At 45.3% G+C, this 22,748-nt stretch overlaps 1 long non-coding RNA gene across 1 annotated transcript; it reads left to right on the top strand.

Moving 5' to 3' along the window:
* Positions 1-165: 165 nt before the first annotated feature.
* LOC143157482 (uncharacterized) lies at positions 166-4,433 on the top strand. The gene is made up of 3 exons (XR_012994803.1): positions 166-193; positions 2,976-3,059; positions 4,233-4,433. It is a non-coding gene; the product is annotated as an uncharacterized LOC143157482 (long non-coding RNA).
* Positions 4,434-22,748: the final 18,315 nt, after the last annotated feature.

Below are 22,748 nucleotides of genomic sequence, written 5' to 3' on the forward strand. Positions count from 1 at the left end.
CCGCCGCGCCGCCGCTTTAAGGCCCCCCCCCCCCCCCTCCCGCCGGCGGCTGCCTGGGCGGGGCCTCCGAGCGGAGCCTCCTGCCATTGGCCGTCCGCCTGCGCGCCGCGCCCCCCTTCGCTACTTCCGCCGCCACGGGGGAGGCGGCGCGCAGCGGCGGTGTGATGTAGCAGTGGCGGGGGACGCCTTCGGCGTACGTTACGCGGGCTCCTTGCGGAGGGGTGACGTAAGCAAGGTGCACTCGTCTAGCCGGGAGGAGGGCGGTACGCTGCCCCGGCTCCCTGCGATTTCGGCACCGTGTGACGCGCAGCGCGCGTTTTCAAGGCTGCGTTTGCCACGGCAGGGAGCGACGCACGTTTCAGCGCGTCGGCCGCTCCCCGCAGAGGCATCCTCTGCGGGGGAACACGCTGTCCGCGAGCAGCGCCTGCAGCCCCTTGTACCAACACGGGGAGGGTTAGAGCCCCCCTGCTAAACTCAAGCCAATGCATTTCGCTCGTCAGCCTCCTGGCCGCCTCCGAGAGAAGTGTGAACAGTGACGGATTTTAGATACGTTCCGTGAGAAGTGAAATAGTGCAACTCTTCCCAGCTGGGAGCGCTCGGAGCAGAGTAAGCTGGGAATATGCAGGAGTAAAAGGCGAGGAGGTGGGGGCAGGCAGAGCTGCAGACCCGCAGAGGCATTTCCTCTCTTTCCCTGACATAAGCGATGCTCGAAAGCGACAGGAGGAGGCCTTATCGCTAGCTACCCCTTAAGCATAAGCCCCTGAAGCAATATATACATATATATGTGCGTATAATACAGCAAAACAGCTGTGGAAGGCTGTAATTAACAGTAGCGTAACGGTTGATGGCGAGGCGCCATTCATCGATGCTGTTGCAGTAGCCCTCAGCCCACGTCAGCTTCCTGAGCGGAGGCAGCTCATGCAGGATTCGGTGCGGGGTCCCTGGCAGCACGACGCCCGGCCTCTGGGCACATCCTCGCCTGCGCAATACGGAGGGGAAAGCAGCAAGCGGGAGAGCTGAAGCAGCTCCTTCCTTTAATGATGTGTGCAGCACGCCGTTTGAACCCCTGTTTTAGTTGTCCCGACACAGGTGCGGGCAAACTCGGATTCATCATAAAACACACGAAGTGATAAATGTGGTTCTGATCCTTCACGACTAGCAGTTTTCTATCTTTAGAGGGTTTTTTTTTCTTATGTAGGAATAAATATTTTAGGGTGAGAGGGAACCATCGTGTTCACTTGTTACATGGGTCATAGGATTATACAGCAAGGCGTCCTCAATCTTGCTCCTTACAACAGCGAGTAGCTCAACATATCTTTTGAAAATCTGCTTCTGGTATATGCTTTTAGTCCCCTTTCCCTAGGGAAATGCGAACTCCGCGAGGAGAAGTGTATCTCTCTCCTCCTCCAGCAGCTTCTGGACCGTTGGCGAATTTCAGCCAGAGGTGACAGAAAGCAAGAGCTTTCAGAGATAACTAAGTTTCTGCCACTTTCAAGAAAACAGGTAGAGATGGCTTTCAGTGGGTGGGGATCCCACAGGAGAGGCTTCCGGAGGTCCCCCGGAAGTTTTTTTGACTAGAGCTCGCAGTTCCGTGTACCCCGAAATCAGCCAGCCCCAGGGACCACCCCTGCCGGAGGGTGGGTTTTCCAGGCATTGGTGCGTGCTGAACTGCCTGCTTGGGTTTGCTGTGAGCTGTCCCTTGTGAGCCGAGCACGACATTTCTTTCTAAACGGAAAAAGTCTTATGTAGGAATTGGAATGAAGCGTGTCACAATTGTTACTTTTTAATCTCAAAACGACCTTCTTAAAAAAATCCCTAACCAGCCTTCCAGAACACTTTTTACATTATTGAATCTTTGGACATTCTGCGCAAAAAATGCCATTCTTTCACAACGCTCAAGAGTTTCAACAACAATTCTGATTATTTTTCATTCAAAAAGCATGTGTATTTTGAACAAGGAGAAACTCTTAAACTTGTGTCCTTTTTCATGCTATTCAAATTGAGACTTAAATGTTACAAAGCCAGATGATTGACAAATGAGGAGACCGAGTCCCTGATCTCATAGCTGGGTTTGTGCATGTGAAAGCCTTTGTTAGGAAAATTACAGTCAAACTTATGGGACGAGAATTAATTTAGAACACCGCCACTTGCAATTCTAAGTATTTAATCACTCAAAAAGGCATTTTCAAGTTAAAATGTCTTGAGGTTTCCATTTTTAATAGTCTGTACTGAATACCAAGCCTGTTCTATGACAAAGGAGCAGTAGCCAGTATTTCCAGGAGCGTGGTTTTGATGTGCGTGGTGTAAGTTGGTTTTACCTCTTCTAGATATAGCATAATGCTAATTCAAATGCTACTGAAGTAAAACCTAGATTTATGGTGTTTAGATTAATTTTTAATTGAACTGAGTCAGTCAGTTTGCACTTCCGAAGCCCATTTCTTCCCCAGCACAGCCCGCGGCAATTTAGAAACAGCACACCGAGCCTCTCAACTGTTCACGAGGGTGATAGATGTGAGAGTTGGATTGGAAGGGCCGACACTGAAGGTGTGGGTCAGTGTCACAGTAAGCTTTGGTTTTAAACTATCTGGAAAATACAAACCTCTACTCCCAACAGCTTTTATTAAGCCTTTTTTTATTAAAGCCTTTATTAAAAACGTAACTGATAGAGCACCCAAATATGCCCTGTGTGCTCTGAGCCAGTGGGCAGTGAGATGGCCAATATCTACCGCAGAACACTGAGCAGCTCATAGAAATGAGGCCTCCTGAGCCTACAGAGAGCGCAAAGCATACTTTAAAGAGGGAATCTTAACTCTGAACCCCACTGTCAGAAAAAACTAGGTTTTCATTGCTAATCCAAAGACGCAAAGGCCAGCGTTCATGCTCGTTAGGAATCAGCCTCTGAGTTGTCTCTAGCTTCTCACCATAGCACTGTGAGGTGGCACAGCTTAGATTGCTCTTTGTTTTCATACTCTCAGGCCTGAGATGGAAGAAGAATACTTCGGCCGTGAGCTAGAAAAGGGACAGAAAGCCCCGGGCAGGCCTGCTGAGGCGCGCTGCAGGTATGACCCTTGGAGGGGCCCCAGCCTGGGTCTCCCTGGTGCCCTTGGTGCAGCGTGGCCAGTCTGATGGCAAGGCAGCACGGGAGGGAAGTGAATCTGGTCTGGAGGGAAAGCTTTGCAAGCCTTTCCGCTGATGTACGTCCAAATCATGGCTAAAGCGGCTGTATGTGCATAGGGAAATACTTAGGCACTGTGGGCAGACCTTGCTTTGAAACCGAATTTCCAGTTGAAAAAAGAGGGCGGAGGGTGGGAGGACCTTTCCTGTAGCAATTTGAGTAGAAACCTGCAGGGCTTTGGTGGTACTGCTAGATTTCACACTTCTGCTAGTTCACGACCTTTTCAGGTGACAATTAACTCTCCTGGAGAGGAGGGTGTTAAATGAAACCCCGGTTTTTTTGAAGTTACATCAGTTCTGAAGTCGCAGGCTATCTCCAGAGCTGCTGACATGAGACCTGTGTTAACCTGTTTGAAGCCCCAAACAATTTGGATGCATTGTTTCCCCTGGATGTAACTACAAAACCTGCGCAGAGTAAGCAGTCAGGAGTACGCCTCATGTTTGGGAGCTTCCCAAACATGGGGGAAAGCTCTGGATAGCCACAGCAGTTTGTGCATTGTCCGTGGAGGAGATCAACAGGATTATTTATGCAGAGAAAACAGGAATTGGTTTCCATCAGGTTTTTATCCCTAGATGCAATATATTCCTGAGCTTATCCTACTTAGGTTTTTGGGGAAAAAAAAAGGAAATTAGGAAAAAATAAGAGGTAGTGGGATAAGTTAAACCTGCTGAAATGTCTGCCAGTCACTCAGTGTGTCTCCCCATCACTCCCTCTCCACCCCATGGTTGTCACAGCATGAGCTTTAATTAATATTGAAGAAAAAAAAGAGAACCTGGAGGAATAATAAGGGCAACTGATGCAAATGAACCGCGTGTGCAGTCTTCCCCGCAGCTTTTCTCTCCCCCCTGAGGAGCCGTAGTAGGATGTGCTCTGCAATTAGTATATCATTGAAATGATACCTTTTTTTTTCTGCAAGATGGTTACAGCTGGTGGTAGCTTCTTAACACAGTGTGCAAGGTCGGGGGGTCTGCAGAGATTTCATGTTCATGCAAATGAATGCAAATGATTTTACAATGTCTCGTGGTGTTGCAGTGCTTGTTCCTTCCCTACAAAACAGGTACCACGATGTCCTGCAGAAACCCAGCCTCCTTCCCTGCCCTGCTTGACAGAATAGCCACCAGCCCACGGGGCTCGTAACCCTGCTGACCAGGAGGAATATCATCCATCATTCATTTTGCAGTTCTGTTTTTGCATGTTTCTGCAAATAGCATGTGCAGTCATTTAGGAGAGATGAGCTATTAAAGTGGCTGTGTCTGTGCATGTGAACACCTGCCTTTTTTTGGCTCTGACCAATGCCAAAGTGATTTTTGGGCCCTTCCTGAGGCAGCCCCAAGCTCTCCCTGGCTGCTGCCCATTCAGCGCGGTCCTGAGATGTCACTGCGTGGTGTGTGCTGTTCAGGGTGGAGGAAGTAGCAAAGGGAAAGGAGAGCCATGTGAATCCCTCCTCCAGGTCAGGTGTTGGAAAGAGGAGGGTGTGTATCTATGTCTTGCTTTTGCTTGTACCTCCTGGAGCCCAGGTCTGTACAGACAGACTGTGACAGGCTTCTTGCCACCTGAGCTCCTTCTAACTCTTGGAGGGGAAAAATGATGGGATCTATTTAAAAAAACCCAAAAAGCTAAAAAAATGAAGTGCATGAAATCTGGACACATGAAAAGTGGGAGAGAGCTTTTACAAACAGATCCCGGTGCACGCAGTCCTGGCATACAGCTGGCCTTAGTCACTTTGGCTTATGAGGGCATCTGCTCCGCTCACAGACCTACAGGTACTTGCAGATGCGACTTCAGCAACTGGTTTGAAAATCTTGCCAAATATTACATCAGTTTTCAAAGGAAGAATGCTGGGTTGTACTGCACAGGCTGTACCTGGGGCCCAGTTTTTTATCTTGTATATGAGTGCACAGTGGGAACAGCTTAATGTTGGATTTCTGCTCATCTTTGTGTAAGTAAATTCAAAATCTGGCTTCTTCCTATGACCTAGTGTTTTACTTCTCTCATTGTAAAGCTGTAAATTCTGAATGATAACAATTCTCTAGTGATACAAAGCAAACGGTTACAGGAGATTTTGTCAAAATAGTTTCCCTTGTTACTGAAATCTCTCAGTTTGCTGCGTCAAGAGAATTTTGTCAGTGTGACGTTTCTGTGGTCTGTTGTCTCAGGGTGCATTAGCATCTCCCACCGCAGAAGCGATTGCTCCTTTCAGAGGACTAGTTCGCACTGCTGTCCTCCTCTGGTGGGGACTTGTGTCTCACCAAATACCACACAGGTTGTCTCTCCAGGCTGTCGAGTACTTAACAATTTTTTTTTCCCCCATGAATGTTATGACTATTGAATGTAGACTGGTAGATGAAAGGGATGTATCCTGCTGTCTTTAGGCAGCCCTGCTATTTAGTGTCCATTTACACTTTATTTCTGATTTTTTATTATATTTAATATTATTATTTACAGTTTAATGTTAATTTGCTTTCTTCCCATCCTTTTACCTTCTATAGGCTGGCAGCACTCTTGTTTTCTTCCTCCTTTTGTTCTCTTTCAGCACAGGAAAACTACTGAATAAATTCAGTTCTGGACGGTATTTTCCAGTCCTGTATTAACCCTTTATGGCTTTACGTTTGAACCCCGCAGTGTATTTCACACTGGTGCTTCACTTTCACTGGTTGGTACTTCTTTTGCATTGCCGTGTCTGTAACCATTTCTGTGCTGCTAACCTTCAGCCTGCAGAAGACATCACATAGCTCCAGCCACCGTGCAGGAACGTGCCTCGTGGCCACGTGCTTTCTCAGAAGCAGTACCATTGCCCTTCTTGAGCTCTGAGGGCGGCCTTGGCCTGGGAGGTGTTGGGATGGAGAAAGGTAGTAGCATTTCCCTGTTTGCATGTGCAGTGCTAGCGCTGTGGCAGAAGCATGTGACATGGATGCCAAAACAGGCCCTGGTCGTACCACTTCTCCTAGTTCTGCACAGACCTCACAAAACATGGCACAGGTCCCCACTGAGTGATTCTGGGCAGAAATGTTTTAGCAATTACTGGTAAATTTAATTCAGTCCTTCCACTAGGCTGGTGGCCTGTGTGGATGTTTTTGTTGTGGAATAAAACTGGCACTTTTTTTTCACTTGTTTTAAACTCATTTCAGCATGACATAAGCTAAACCAGAAAAATCTCTCTGTGTCAGAAAAAGAGGTTGACCCTCAGCATTGCATTGGTGTGACAACAGTGGTTTGAGCTCACACTGTGGCTTATCATTGCTCTGCTCTTCTGTGTAAGCAGATCTTTGAACCAGCGGCAAGACTTGCTCCAGCTCAGCTGCACAGGACTTGTCGGTGGTTAGGGGGTTGGCAGTGTTTTCCTTGCTCCGGCCATATGATTGCAAACCAGGAGGGGAGGAGAGCAGCCTGAAGGCAAACTCTGTATCTGGAGAAGATGGGGCAAGAATATTAATGCTCCTCTGCCATCTGCGGGCGGATCTCAAGGAGGAACAAGAAAGAATGAAGCCTTTGTCCCTCAAAGCTGTTTTTCTTTCCTGTTTTGTACTCCTACGTTGTCTTTGAATGACCATATTCTTAGCACTTGTTCCCAGTGATGGAGCAGTCTGCCTACCATATCTCTCCCCTCGTTTACCTCTTTTCTTCCACAGCCTCTGCCATTGCATCAGGGATGCAACCCTTGGAGCAGGACAGGAGAAAAAACTTGCTGGAGGGAAGGGTGCTAGTACTTCTTTGCCTTCTTCACCAGATGAACCTTCCAGGATACATCAGAGATGCATCATGTACTATCACATTTCTGTTACCTCAAGGGTCTCTTGGGTAAAAAAAGCCAGAGAAGCCATCCACAGGCTGTACCTGCAGATCCCAGTCTTCATTAAAATTGATTGTGGTGCTCACATAAAGTCACCCTTTCTTTGGTTTCTGCTTGTGTTGGTGCATGGTGATGCATGCACTCTCTTTGAGTGCAGTTATGGTGCCCAGGAAGGTAAGCCTGGCGCATAGAAAAGCCAACCCCAGTAGGTTTTGCTCTGTGGCAGTTGCTGTATAATTGCTTCATCTTTGCCCTCATCATTTTGTTGCAGAACAGCAGCTATGGAGAGCTGGATTTTGTCTCATGCAGCCCCAGACTTTGTAGTCTGTTTTCCTAAGGAAGCGCAGCTCGTGCTATCACATCATGTGCCTATGCCACTGTGTGCACATCCTTCACTGCCCATCCTAGTGACTGCTGAACACGTTGGGCAACTCCTGTCAAGCCTGCAGAGAGGTACTGATCTCTGAGACCGTATGTTCCTGTGAATTTTAGGAAAGGGGACAGCTGGGCAAAAAATAAGTTTCAAACAGGGAAAGGCAGCAGTTTGAGTACAGCTGCTCTTAGACAGCAACAACCCTGCCCAGGAAAGACAGTGGCCCAGCTGCAGAAAAACTTGCAGTAGGAGTTTATGTTTGTCAGAAGTAAGGGGACAGACAACCCCTCAGTCTCTGATCTCTAATGAAGCACTCACACGCCAGCCATACAAAAATCACTCAGCAGCAAGATCTGAATTCAATGAAAACCGGCTGTCTCAGGTTCAGTGCTTTGTGTGGACTTGTTTTTCTGTTCATCTCTCAGAAAGAGCCCGTCTGCACCAAAAATTCAGCTTGCCAGACAAGTCAGTGATGTGAGGAGCACCCCTGGCAGAAGTTCTACCTCAGAGCCCATCTATTATTCACAGGGTTTGCAGAGTGCAGGGAGTTACAGAAGTCGTGTCCTGCTGAGGCACAGAATGTCTCAGAGGCGGACAGAAGGAGAATAACAACATTTTCTTCCAAGGGACATGTGGCCCTAAGCATCTCTAGGGAAGCACATTTGGTAGCTGATTGGAAACAGGCTTGTTTTATCTCTGCCCGCATAGGAAGCCCTGAATTTTTTTTTTTTTAAGCAGTCAGGAAAAAAATAATACATGTTTTCAGCAAGTTAGGACAGGTCCTCATTCCTTCCTTCCCACTCACAGGAGCATAATGATGTGGGTAGGGAGGCTCATGCAGCGGGCGTGCTGCAACGACAGGTTGTGAATTGGTGCTACTTGCATGATGAGGGGCATTGAAAAATAGTGAGTTGCAGGAATAATTGCAGCCAGCAGTTATCACTGATCGAGTTAATCAGGACTGCTTTATACAAAGTGCTCCCCTGTCATTTCCATCGTACTGAGCATTCAAAAAAATAGTAATAAAAAATCAGTTTGTGGCTAGTGCGAGGGGGATGTGACCACCAGGTGCCACTCTCGCTCCACGGGGAATACAGGGTGGCTGTAAGGTCGGGCACAGTTTGCAGGAAAAGCCAAAACAGGCAGCAATCATTCATTTTGTCCATGTCTGGATTTTCCTACAGGCTATAGCTGGGACAGCAGCCTCTCCTTACCCTCCAGTAAGGGGGACGCTGGAAAACCTCCAACGTGGGTACCGCTCACCCCAGTCTAAGTTTCAGTTTGCTGGCAGCATTTTTGTGCAGGGAGGGAGGGATGTAGATGGAAAGCTGCTGCTTGGGAAGGCTGTGGCATCTTTCACCATCTCCTCATTCTGCCATACATGGGAAAAGTTGGTTCTTCCTCCAGCCCATGTCCCCTCTGGGAGGGCTGAACACCCTATTGTGTTATTTAGCACTGAACAGAGATTTTGTAGGTACTTTAAGTGCAATAGTTACCCCTTCAGTTTTGGCCATGGAATTCAAGCCTAAGGTTTCCACAACGTAGTCTCCCTGGTTTTGCTCATCTTCTGGGCACAGTTTTCTGTGTCCTAGGGAACAGGGTCCTGGAATTTCCTGGTCCTCGTGTTCACTTGTGAATGAAATCAGTCCCTTCTGGAGCCACAGCCACTGCCAGACTCTCTGGGGCCCCAAGTACACTTTGATTTTCATGGAGAGAAGCAGGCTTTCCTACCAGCTTGCCACTACGAGAGTTGCCCTGAAGGCTGACTGGCATTACCAGTGGCCCCAGGGGATGGCTCGTGATGGGGTGCCATAACCGCTCTCATTTTTCAAGATGAAGGGGGTGGGAAGGCACGATCTGCACTTCCAGTCTTGGTTTTCTGATCTTGGTGATCTGGGCTGATGTTTGAGTGCAGCAGTGTTTGAGAAGCAAAGGGCTTCTAGACTTCTTAGGTTCAGGTGGGCACCATGTGTACTTCTCACATGACCCTAAATCACATCAGTAAGCTCAATTTTTCCTCTGCTTCTGCTTGCCTTGCTCTCCCATTCCACAACCCTCCATTCTGTCCTGCCCTTAAATGACTCATCAGACTTGGCTTTTGATGTAGCCTATAACATCTCGCTTAAGTTCTCTAATCGGATCTCTTTCCATTTGAGTTCCCCATGGACTAAACAAACCTGACATTGCCAGCCTCTGCTTCAGTTGAAGGCTCTTCTTGTCTACTGGTTTATCCTTTATGCTGTTTACCTTTTCTTTTCCTAGATCATGAATAAAGATATTAAATACAAGGTCATTGGGGGCTGCTGATTTCCAAACCCTGGAGCTAGTGATATTTCAAGACCAATTCCATTATGTGATTATGTTTCACTTACTGGATTTTCTCAGGGAAATCATTTGTCACAGAACAGCAGGCTCCAGCTTCCTGTAACCCTTTTAAATCAATCCCATCATATCACAGAAGCCTTATTTTAATATCTTCCGTTGTAATTGTTTAATTGTTTGCTTGAAGAGGCCTTCCTGGTGTATTTAGTAGCAATCGTTTTTTTCAACAGATTGCCATTTTAAAACACAAGAGCTAAAAAAAAAAACCAAACAACAAAGAACCCCCCGAACAAATCCATATTTCCTGGAAAAATGATGAACTGAAAAATGTGTTGAAAAATTTCAGCCTCACATTGATGCTGGCCAGCTCTTTGGGGTTCTTCAAGTGGTGAGTGAGGTACTTCATATAGGGCTGATAGGGATTTGCAATGTTTGACAGGGTGGAGGGTGGGGAATGCAACACCCTTATTTGAATGTAGGGTGGTTAACCCCATGGAGACTTTTGCAAGCGTATTTTCATGTTCCTGTTCTGATGTGCTCCCTGGAGGAAAGTGGATCAGCTGATCTGCAGAACCGAATTTAATCTGCTGTCTTGTGTTTTACATGTGTGTCCCGTAGAACCTATGCTTCTGTTAGGACAGGGTGATGTGTTTGTTAAGCTCAAAGTGGTATTTCCTGGGAAAAAAGAACCATAGTCTCAAGAATTCCAAGTCGCTGGCTTGGGATCCTGCTTCACATCTGATATTAAGCACGGGGGAGAAGCAAATATCTTGTGCCCTTGCAAACAATGTCCAGCTGCAGCTGTTTATACAAGGATGAGAAGTTGCTGCTATTTCTAAAATAGCTGTACTTTGTTGGTTTTGGAGGCAGCTGTTATCTGCACATCTGTGCCAGTGATAAGGACTCTATCCTGGCTCCAGCAGGTTTTGGTTAGCTAGAACATTTTACTTTTCAGTGAACACTTTCTTTTTTTGTATCTAGTGTCAAAATCCTTCCACAGGCTAGCCTACTGGCGTGTTTCAGTATAGAGAACAGTAATCTATAGATTTGTCTCCACCTGCAGACAGCCCTACCTGTTCTGCAGAACAAGTTCTTCCTGCAGTGATAAACACATCAGGGAGTTTAAAATGCAAAGCTACTGCTAGAATAATCATACCGGCTGATCAAAATTTGCACCTTGTTTTCCCCATTTCCCTCCTTTGTTGATAGAAGTTTGCTTGTGCAAACAAGAAAAAAAAGATGTCCTCTAGTCCAGCTTGCCTCCTTGGAAAGGCTCTTTGCCCATTTCTGAATTGGGAACCAGACGATCTTTTATGGCATCAGCCCTGGATCTCCTGCTCCTTTATAGGCTTCTGATCTCATCTTCCACCCCTGCTCCATGCGCTAACAAGTTGGGTGAGCCAACCCTGGTATGTGCCATCAGTGTGTTGGTTTTTCACGTGGCGTGGTCCCTCAGTATGGCGAAAGAAAGGCAGTAATGGAAAGAACTGCTAAAGGCCCGACTGTCTCACAGCTGGGGGAAATGCAGTATGCTATCACTGGAAAGACACAGCCGGGGTGTTCTTTCTAGTTCTCATGTTGTATGAAGGTAATACAGGGCTGTCAAAAGTATCTTTTTTGTCTGGGCAAAAATGCAGCCGGGATCACATCACAGGGAAAAGAAACTGTGACTGTAACTCCAGAAAGGACCAACAGGCACTGTCTGAAAAAAAACCCCAAAAAACCTGATGCATTTAAGTGACCAGCTGTGCATCCAATGATGCCTTGGTCTACCTGGTTGAATGCCTTTCCTAAAGCAGAGCTTTCCTTCAAACTATTCTAAATTAAGTGCAGTCATTGTCCTTTGCTCTCTTGAGGGCTATACCTATTCCTAGAGCTAATTTAAATTAGCTGTCCCAACTAATTAAAGCATCTTAATTAATGGAAAAATACTGAGTCTTTATCAGGCACTCCTTGGCTGGAACACAGACTGAGATACCAGAGCTGAGCAGAAAAGAGATGTTTTCTCTTGTGCTTTAAATAGCTTGCTAATATGAAAATGTGGTTATAACCAAACTCTCATGAGGATGAAGTTGTTTTCCCACAGCTATAACCCAATTCTGGATTGTTACTCCTTTTCCACTCAAACTCCCACTGAAGGCAGAGAGGTGTTACCCGTGGAAAGGCTGTTTTTGTGTGGGATGGCTCACGGAGGAAGCGCAAGCCAGGGTATAAGCAGGGGAGAGGGTGAAAGCAGTATTACTCCCTTCCCTGCAAGAGGAGCGAGAGGGTGACTCACTGGAAGTGGCTGGCATCCTCCCCCTCTGCCCTCCCAGCCCTGTGGTCATCAGTTGGGTCAAATATGGCAAGTAGGAGGACAGGGGCAAGCCATGGTCTTCCCTCACTCAGACGCCTGCTCCAGGCACAGGGTGTGAAGGCCAGTGGCGCCACCCAAATAATCCCACGTGAGCCCTGCAGTTGCGTGGGCCAGGCGGTTGAAGCCATTAGCTGTCTTTACACCAGGACTTTCGTACCTGCCTGCTTGTGGAGACAATATTCTTGTCTTGCTGTCTCTGGATTCACCAGCTGAACAGGATAATTATCTTTGGTAACCGAACTTCCTTCTCTCCAGGTTTTCTGGGGGTTTCTGTGTTCCTGAATGTCTGGTGCTCATTGTTTCTTCGCTGCCCAGGGACATGCAGCTCCCAGCAGAAGTGGGTCTGAGCAGTGATGGATATGAACGTTGGAGCCCCCAGGAGCTCTTTCTGATTGCCAATGGCAAAAAGAAGTATTTTATAAGCACCCACCAGTCTGATGACTACGATGAGACACGATTTTTAGAGGGCACATTAGAAGAAGCAAAGTAATTACTATCCAGTTTAATTAGCTCAGAATTTAATCACCCTTGCAATTGAGGAAAAAGACCAGAGTCTGCCTGTTTCTAATTTAAGCAGTACAAAATTTCTCAGTGTGTGTCCTGGAACACCAAATACGTGAATCTATGTACCTTTTATCTCTCAAATGAGTGACCCTACCATCCTTTTAATTCTCCATTCCACCAGTGATTGCAGTAATCCAATGGATCATTTAAAGCAATTGGTACTAAACAAGAGTGATCGTGAAGCCCCGTAAGTCCTAGTTTGTGCGGTACTTTCTTCAGCACTCATTTTTTTCTGCTGCCACAGATAAAAGAGTTCTTGACTGATCAGGAAAGAGAATCCCATTTCTGTTCCTGCAGTGTTTGCAGGAGAGTGCCCCCATCCATTCTGTTTTAGAGAGGGAGAGGGAGGAGAAACATACCCCTTGTGAACACCATTCCATATTAATGATTTTTAGTCCATTAAATCAAGAAAGCAGATAATGTCTTCCATTCTTCAAGTTATTGTGAGCTTCTTTACGCCTGACTTAGACTAGATCCCTCTCTTCTAGTTTGCCTTCATTTTTCTTTCCCATATTGGCTTTTGTTAAGACTGGAAAATTATCTGATAGCCAGCTGGTGCTCCACTGAGGTGCGTTAGAAAAGGAGAGTGAGGAATGCCTGAATGGCTGAACACAGTGGCTGGAAAGCTGCCTGTCGGAAAAGGACCTGGGGGTGTTGGTCAACAGCTGGCTGAACATGAGCCGGCAGTGTGCCCAGGCGGCCAAGAAGGCCAATGGCATCCTGGCCTGTGTCAGAAATAGTGTGGCCAGCAGGAATAGGGAAGTGATCATCCCCCTGTACTTGGCACTGGTGAGGCCGCACCTCGAATACTGTGTTCAGTTTTGGGCCCCTCACTACAAGAGAGACATTGAGGTGCTGGAGCATGTCCAGAGAAGGGCAACGAAGCTGGTGAAGGGTCTGGAGAACAAGTCTTATGAGGAGCGGCTGAGGGAACTGGGGTTGTTTAGCCTGGAGAAAAGGAGGCTGAGGGGAGACCTCATCACTCTCTACAACCACCTGAAAGGAGGTTGTAGCGAGATGGGTGTCGGTCTCTTCTCCCAAGTGACAAGTGCTAGGACAAGAGGAAATGGCCTCAAGTTGCACCAGGGGAGGTTTAGATTGGAGATTGGGAAAAATTTCTTCACCAAAAGGGTTGTCAGGCATTGGAACAGGCTGCCCAGGGAAGTGGTTGAGTCAACCATCCCTGGAGTAGATGTGGTGCTTAGGGACATGGTGTAGTGGTGGACTTGGCAGTGTTGGGTTAACGGTTGGACTCGATGATCTTAAAGGTCTTTTCCAACCTAAGCGATTCCATGATTCTGTGATTCTATGACAAGGCCCTGGAAGGTAGGAGCACAACTGCACTAAGGTTTTCTAGGTCCAGCTACTCTTACGTATAGCTAGGCAAGAGGAGCACATTGAATGAAGTCCAGGAACATAAGAATATAGGTAAGTTAGAATGCAGATCTGCAGAGTGTAACAGAGGTAGCTAGAGCTGCTCTGAATTGAAAAAAAAACACCAGCTGATGAGGGTCATTAATGTGAAGGTCAGAAAGTTGTATGTAGAAGCAGAGTGGACTTTAGCAAAATGTTAAGAAAAACGAGTATAATGAAGAATGAAATCAAGTCAAGGATGATTTAATCCAAGAGAGCTGTGTGTGATATGCTGCTTGTTGGTATCTGCTTTTGAGAATTGGCCATGATTCAAGGTGTCTTGACTTACTGGTAAATATGTGCCACTTCTGGGGCTGCGTAAAAGAACTTCATCCAAGACTGCAATCCATGCCATATGAGTCTTCTAGCGAGCTGATTTCTTTCTCTCAGAAACCTTCATTGTGGTCACGTAGCCATTCATATTACATTATAAATGGCTACATATCCAAGCTCTGCCTAGTGATGCTTCTGACTCTTACCATTTGTCCTTTTCAAGGGAGTAGACGTGAAGGAGGAAGAAAGCCCTCAAGTAATACCACATTGCACAGACTGTACATGTCATTCACACTTACACCTTATATCATAAAGTCAAGGGTTTACCTTGCCTTGGAAGGGCTCCCTGGCAGAGAGATCAAAAGAGAATCCTCTGAATCACAGTAACTATGGGGTATAGCCATTGCTAGCAGCAGGCCACAGGCTTTCTACTAACATTACAGCTCAGGCCTCTGAGCCTGTCAGGGGTTTAGTGGGTGGTTATGAACCTGTTCAGCTCTAGCTGCAAAACGTTGCTCAAGAATCAGGAAAGCATCAGGGTGCCATTGCACCATGTTCTGCTATAGCTTAATGCTGATTCTGCAATGGTATGGTTTGGCCATTTGTGATAAAAGTCTAACAAAACTAAGCAAAAGTTCAACAGAACTAAGTAGTTATAACTAACTTGTGGGCCAGTAAGGGAAGAATGAATGACCACAAAAAAAACAGAGAGCATGTAAAAGTAACGCTAAGTGGACACCAAACCAAGGAGGAACAGATGCCCCTGCCCCAACACACATATTTAGCGGATACCTCCCAACAAAAAACTTGGGACACTGCTGACTCACTTTAAACCCTCCCTCTTAAGGCTGGCACCGTCGACCTTGGGATCCAGGAGGGCATGGAAAGGGTGAGCATTAACAACAGAGAAAGGACTGAATACCAGAAAGTCTGTGCATGACAATTTTAACTAGAGAATTAATAGCAGTGAGCAATAATTGGAAAGCTTGGACTGTATGTGTTAGTATTATTGTAACTGTATTAATAATATGTCTAGTCAGTATAGCGAAGATTCAAGCCCACGTGCCATGCATGGCATCTAGTGTAACACTGTCTTATGAGCCCTACTCCAGAAACACAGGTGAGGAGATCCAATGCACACAGGAATATATATATCTATATGAAGAATATACATATATAAAAAAAAATGTGTGTGTACATATATGTATGTATGCATATATATGTATGAGATATATATGAGCTATTCTCTCATATTTCCAAGAACAGAGATTGCGTGAAGGTCAAAGGGACTATGGAGAATTAAAGGCAATGGAGCAATGAACTCCCTCATCCCTTCCACCCTAAACTATGTAGCATTGACACACAGGGAATATGCTCTCAGGAGTGGCTTGCCTTCCCTCCCTCCATGACGCACAGGTGTTGAGAGTTGCCGTGTCTCAAGACCAAGTCAAATAGGCACAGCCACCCAGACCTGGTCAATCTGGGTGAAGGAAGGAGGAATTCTCTTCCCAGGCTCTTCCCAGGAATAGGCAATCTTCTCTTCTCTGGATGAATTGTTAGAAGCTCCTTTTACTATGCTGGATTATTTAAAACCTGTTCAATTTTGCAGTAGGTTCCCTGGGATTAATATTTTAAGTGCTCCTGTAGTGAGCATAATAAAATTTGAGAGAGGTCATTGCTGCCTTATTGGATATTGATTTCTGTCCGATGAGGAAGCATTTTAACTGGGTTACAAAGTGTTCTTCTCTAAGATGCTTAAAATAGGACCAAGGAAACGTTATGATGTAAACTAATCAGCTGGACATCAAATTCAGAGATGATCCTGAAATTGCTTAGACATTGATTCTTTGTTATCTTTTCCTGTGGAGCATATTGCTCAATTCTGTTACCATCGAACTGGTGTCAGAAGGAAATTTCAGTGAGCAGCAGCAATACAGAAAACTTGGATTTTCCCCCCCCCCCCAGAAGATTTTGGTCTTTTCAGTATTTTAACAGTAGGGATGTGTGATCAGAGAAATTGCAGATTCAATTAAAAGACATTAGGCAGTTGATCTACCCCGTGAAAGTCCCATTGAACCTGTCCACACAAAGAGAGGGCAAAACTGGGACCTTTCTTCCCCCTTTTAACTTCATTCCTGTTTGTTTAGTACTTTTGAGAGCCTAGGATGAGAGGAATAATCCACAGCATGTGCAGTGTGGGCCTTAGCCAAACCCCATAGAAATCAATTGGAAAATATCTTTCTTGGGAGGTGGATTAAGCTTGGTATTGATTGGAAGCTGCCAAACCTTAAGTAGTTGTCTCTGTGCTAATGCAACGTTGTCTCCCATCACAGCCCCTGTTCTGATTTAAATCTCCTTTTTCTTCCTGGAAGGGGTAGGTTTGTTTTATATTTTGAAGTGCCACTGGCATGTGGTTAGCAGAGCTTGTGGGAAAATGTTCTGGGATGCTTTTTTTATCTGAATACAGTCTCATGCTAAGAGAAGGTTGCAGCGCTGATACAAGCGTAGAAATACCGTTGAGACATTGCAAAAATAAACATAGGCAAAGAGGGCTGATCCACTGATCCACTGTTCTTTGGTAGACCTGAATGTTCCTGCTGTGCTCTGACAGTTCAGTGGGCAGCGGGGAGCTCTCCTGAGGTCCAAGGAGCACACAAGGTGGAACACACGACTGATGCAAGGGAAAATTGCATCTTTCCTGGAAGGGCACAGGATTTCTCAAAATCCATCTATGATCCATGTGGGGGCACATCCTGTGCTGGTCTGAAGTAGCTGAGAGCTCTGTTGCTTAATATCAGTTGAGAATTTTGCCTACAAGTCCGATGCAGAATTTATTTCCAGGAGGCATTGCTAGGAGCTCCATGATAGCTAATGGCTGCAATTCTCTGTTAAGCCCTCTCATTGCACGGAGAGTTATTTCTTTTTTTCCTTCATTCTGTCTTCTAGTTGTGTTTTCTAACTTTTCCTCTTTGCCTTCTGTAGCTTCCTTTGCCCTGGTTTTCCAGCAGGTTAAAAAAAAGGATCTTTAAATAGGATCAGTTCCTCTGTTGTGCTAGTTGACCACTGCAAAGTAGGATCTGCTTCCTTTTTCGAGCTCTTGCATATATTATTTCCAGTCTTCTTAGTACCTGCTGGCATATGTCATGGGCAGTGCTCCCTCAGTTTGTTTTCCTGACTGCAGTGAGAATGCAAGTTAAATCCCCATAAGTGAACAGACACACTGGAGGACCCCCCTGCCGAGCACCAGATAGATGGATGTGGAGGCAGAGATACGGTGACTGGGATCTAAAAAGCACATGGAGTGAGAACTAGAGTGGGGGGAAAAGTATGGGTGCTTCTCTTTTCCCATGTTCTGCAAGTAAGTGGGAAATATAGAGAGATGTGCAAAAAGCAGGACCGGTCATACCCTCCCTTAAAATTCTGCTCAGAAGTCAATGATGGTTTCCCTGTGTTTCTCAGTGCATCTGAGAGCATGTTTCGCCAGGGGACTTAGAGTCCACCAGTGGTTCAGTGCAAGACATGTGGCAGATCTTTCATGTTAGGAGCATATCAAGGAATTTTTTTTTTTGTAATTGACCCCAGCACCTTAGTCTAAATAACATTCTAAAACCAGCAAGGAAACTACTTGGAAAGAAGCAAAATCTTTGTGTTTCTTAGCTTGGCTCACCATCCTACCTGTGTTTGCTCTTCCCACCTCTTGCCTTGAATGCATTAACCTTTTTTCTCCCCCATTTCAATCCCCAGTCTTGCAAGTCATAATTTAGGCAGTGTTGTGGATAGCTTGGCTGTATTTTAACCACAGGAAGAGCTGGGGCTACTGTTTTAAAACTCTTCTGCTTTCAAAGACTATGAAATAACTGGTCTCCCGGGTGTTCACAGAGGCACAGCTCTGTCCTGGCTGCATGTAGTCTTCTACTGAAGATCTAGATGTAAAACTAATGCATTCACAAAAAGCCTCTGGGAATAAATGCTTGCAAGGCAGGTATTTGTTAGGAGAAAAAATCTTGTCCACTTATTTAAAAATTGGTGTTTTTTCCTCTTTGCTCAGACCATGTTATCTTGCTTTTCAGGGTGGGACTAGCTGGCAAAACCAGTCTAGCCCAAGAGCCTAGACCACAAGCCCTGGGAAGGAAATGAGGTTTTGCCATAGCTATTTCCTTACCACCTGTAACCAGAGAGAACTGTGGTGCCAACCTTTACTGTCCTTGCTCAGTCGGTGGTTAAGGGTAGAAGTCCAGACCCAGCAGAGAATATAGATATCTGCCATGCGTTTGTCTCCCGGTGAAGTGTGCAGCCATCAGTTAGCCCCCATGGCTCTCTGGATTGTGCATGGAGAGAAGTGCCTCCAAACAGGATTCATGACATCCTCCTCAGAAATGTCAGCCACAGATAACGGAGGAGAAAATAACGAGGAGTAAGTCTTAATTCCTGTTGGTCTTTGGGAGGGAAGAGCTTTACTTGGTGTCATGGAGAAGCACCTTGTTCCACTCAGGATGAGTGGCTTGTCCTTTCCTGCAAGTGGGTGTCAAGGTCCTTTTTGGGAACTGGCAGAGGAAAATCACCCTTTGAAGCTAAGCAGATGGCAAGTGTTTTCTCCTTTTTGCCAATAATAAGGTCTGTTAAAAGCTCTCTTCCATGACATGAGAGACCCAGATCCAGTTCATGCCTCCTCCAGTGGGGATTCACATACACACTTTCCATTTCCCACAATAATGATGGGACAAACAGGCAATAAATTACTGTGAGGGGAGGGCTGGGGGAGTATTTTCGGTCTCTCCTATTGAACTGCGCCCATTTTCACATTTTCACCATTGTGTCTGTGGACTGATCTAATGTCATTCAGTGCTGAAATAAGCTGAAACGGATATTTTTGTTCTAGAATGAAAATTTTGATCAAAAATACCCATTCCATTGCCAAATTTTCATCCTCTAGCAGCAGACTGATTTTTAAAAACACTTTTAGGTGGAGACATTTTTAAGTCTGCAGAAAGCGGATTCCTAATCAATAACTAAATTTTCAAATTATGGAGAGTCCTAGTGTGTTATTTATGTTATGAGTGAAGTAAAGAATACATGAGACTCTTCCTTTGTGTCTCATTTCCAGCCTTAGAAGGAGAGAATGTTATCTTGAAGCAACCTTAACTATCACTAAAGAAAAACGGTTATATGAATTAGTTGCATGAACTAATCAGTTCACATTGTTAGCTTCAATGTATGAAAAAATTCTGTAAAGAATGAGTGAATTTTAATTTTGTCTGTGAACTTTAGCTTTGTAAAATTTATGACCCTGGAATTCAATTAAAGTTGGTGGAGTTGAGCCAACAGAGAATTTGACCTCGAAAGAATAAATATCTCTCATGGTCTCAATAGACCAGTTTGTTAGTGGGCTGTCAGTTCCTAGAAGTCAGCTGCATTTGCTCTGGAAAACAGGAATAACTGTAAATAACTCCAAGCAGAAGCAGAAAGCTTTAAAGCAGAAGCTTTAAAAAAATATTATTTTCTTTCATGCCTGGATTTTCTGTTTCACTGTGGGGCAAATGTACCCAGTTCTGAATTAGGGAAAACTGCCCTTCTGACTTGGAAAGTGTATTGGGATGTCTCCAGGTAAAAGGGATGAGATGGGTATTACTTGGAAGAGGAGGGAAAAGGGACAAAATGACTGAGTGCAACAAATGTGCTGTGTATTTTCTGTCATTTTTATCTTAGAAATATGAGGTGCTTAATGAAAGCTGCTTCTCATAAAACCATGTTTCCATGCCCTTGGCAGCAGTCCAGAGGTCATATGTTCACACAGAACAATCCTTCGGTGACCTCTGTGATGTGCTGAGCACAAACACGCTTTTCTTTGCCCTGGGCATGCTGTACTTCTTCTATTCCCACTTGTTTCTTCAATAAACATACATATTGTGTCAGCTATAGAGAGCTGCCACTGGCCTCATTACTGAAAGCTGCCTCTGTGCCTGTCTCAGTGTATCTCACTGAGGAGCCTGGCGATTCAGGAGAGCACTTTTCACTTGAGTGGTCCCTTAATTTCCAGTCTGTCACCTTTGGTGATTAGTGGCAGGAATGTGGACAACCCCTGCGGGCAGACAAGACAGCAGTAGGTGTAATGTTTGTTAATTTTTGACCCTTCCCAGCTGGCAGCAGCAAGTCCCTTTTTCGAAAGAGACCAGAATGGAATCATTGCGCTTTTGCTCGAATGTTTGAACTTTCTCTCTCTCTTTTTTTGGTTTGTAATTAGGATGAGGTGGTGCTAACAGTTACTTCTCCTGCTGGATTTTTCTTATGACTGTATGCAGGAATGGATGCAATTTCCTCATAAGGTCAGGTTGTTCTAAAAGTCTGTGCAGTCATGCAAATGTATATAAATTAATGCAAAAGTGAATCTTATGTTTCTTGGAGTGTATAGGCTGTCTTTAACTCTTGTTGGTTGTTAAAGTCTCACCCTGAAAGCCCCTAATTCACATAGTTTTCTCATGTGTTTGATTGTCCAAAAGCCCTGCAAAGTTATACCTAGTGCATATTAAAGGTCTGCTAGAAACATGGAGTGGCCAGAGGGACCTGCAGGAGGTGGCCCGTGGGTCACAGATCAGGTCCAAGGCAAGCGTTGACAGTCAGACTCCTAAAAAGACGTGAAGTTTCAAATTCACGTCTGGGTCAGAAAGCTCTGCCAAGGTCTGGCTGTAAAAGTGATACGTGTAAATAAGCTGATCACGAGACAGTTCAGTAGTGATGAAATTCAGCTTGTACAGGGAGCCAGCAAAAAGCCTCTGTACCCCATCACGCTCCCATCAAGCTCTTCTTTTGACTGCTGTATGCACCCCGTGAAAAGACATTTCACCCACGGCAAGGACCATATATACACACTGAGATTTTGTCTGTGATGCTGTCAGAGTCCAATATTCTCTGACCAGGCTCCTTCAGATATTCCAGGAGGAGGGTTTAATGTTTAACATCAAATTGACTTCTTCGATATGTTTTGCTTTACACGTGATTTTGATTTAGAAGAATGATAGTAGCAATGTGCTGAAGGCACAACACAAGCATGGTGTCGCAATAGTAATATACAGTGGAATCACAATACAAACGTGATTCCTTGTCTCTGCATGCTCCGCTGTCACCATGCTGGGTGTCCCCAGCCCCCCCAGCCTGTTTGGTGCTGCGCTTTGCTGCACGCACAGCCTGGCTTTCAGGCCCGTGTTGTGTTGCACAAATCCCTTGGCCGCAGGTTAAATTTTGCAGTTTATTGTAGTGGAGGAGCCTGCAGGCAGCTCCCTCTTGGCACGGGTGATTAGGCCTCCTGCGTGTCCGTGCTGTTATCTAGGTGTGCAGCAGCAAGGTCTCAGGTGAACATCCTTTCTGTTTGGCAGTGGAAATGATGAATAGAGTTGTTTCTTGTAAGAAAATCCTACAGTAGCTCCAATGACCGAAAATGGGGAAATATCTCCTCTACAGAAGGTGTCTGCCCAACGTGTGTGTGTGGGTCGGAGGCCCATTTGATGCTACACCACCTGCGGTTCCCACCAGCTAATGGAACATAAGATTATCTATACCATTGTCTCCTTATAGAGTTAGCTATAATAAATAGCATTTAAAATGATGCCTTATCAGAGTCCGTGTGCCTTTTTTACTGTTATCATAATGGACCTGCACCTCCTGGTGCAAAACAGGATGAAAGGCTGGGTGCCTGCAAATTTAATAATTGTTATTATTACCATTATTACTGCCCAGGCTTTTGTAGACCTATTTGGGCTTACACATGCAGACTTAGGAACTTGAAGCAGTAACATTAGAGCATTTAATGTTTTCATTTTTCATCATTATGCTAATAACCTAATCATAAGCAGTAGGCAAGCATAAATATACCCTAAAAAAACCCCAACAGTTATATAAATAAATATACCTCAGTTTATAAAAGAATTAAGCATGTCTCAGAGTATTAAAAAAAGACATTTTTGGACAAGGTTTCTCTGTGCAAGTCTGGAACTTACTGAGAGAGCTAAGCCGATTAAACCAGACCGCGTCTGGCATTCGAGCTGCTGTTGAACTTCTAAGAAACAGACGGGCACCGTGTAGATTTGCCTGCTGCACGTGCATGTGCTCAGAAAGCCATCAAATATATTCAGGGGCAGAGAGGTCCATCAGGGACTATTAGAGCAGATACGACATCTGGCTCAAGAAGCCTCTAAGGCCTGAGATGGCAGCAACTGAGAGAGTATTTCAGAGGAATTACCCGTGTGTGGTAGCCCAGTCCCGACAGCCTTATCATAGACATCTGCTCCTACTGATGTTTAGAGAGAAGACACATCCACCTTCTGTCTGATCCAGTACGTCTGTTAGTTCTTTTGTATTAGTCTTGGGAAAGCAGGGTTGAATTATTGAGGTGAAGAAAGAGAAATTTTCAGCAAAGTGAAAAATACAGTATTAAAGTATGGATAGGCATGCTCCCGAAATACAGTTAACCTTGCTCAGCAGATAGAAG

Source organism: Aptenodytes patagonicus, chromosome 2, assembly GCF_965638725.1.
Source record: "Aptenodytes patagonicus chromosome 2, bAptPat1.pri.cur, whole genome shotgun sequence".
Classification (NCBI taxonomy): Eukaryota; Metazoa; Chordata; class Aves; order Sphenisciformes; family Spheniscidae; genus Aptenodytes; species Aptenodytes patagonicus.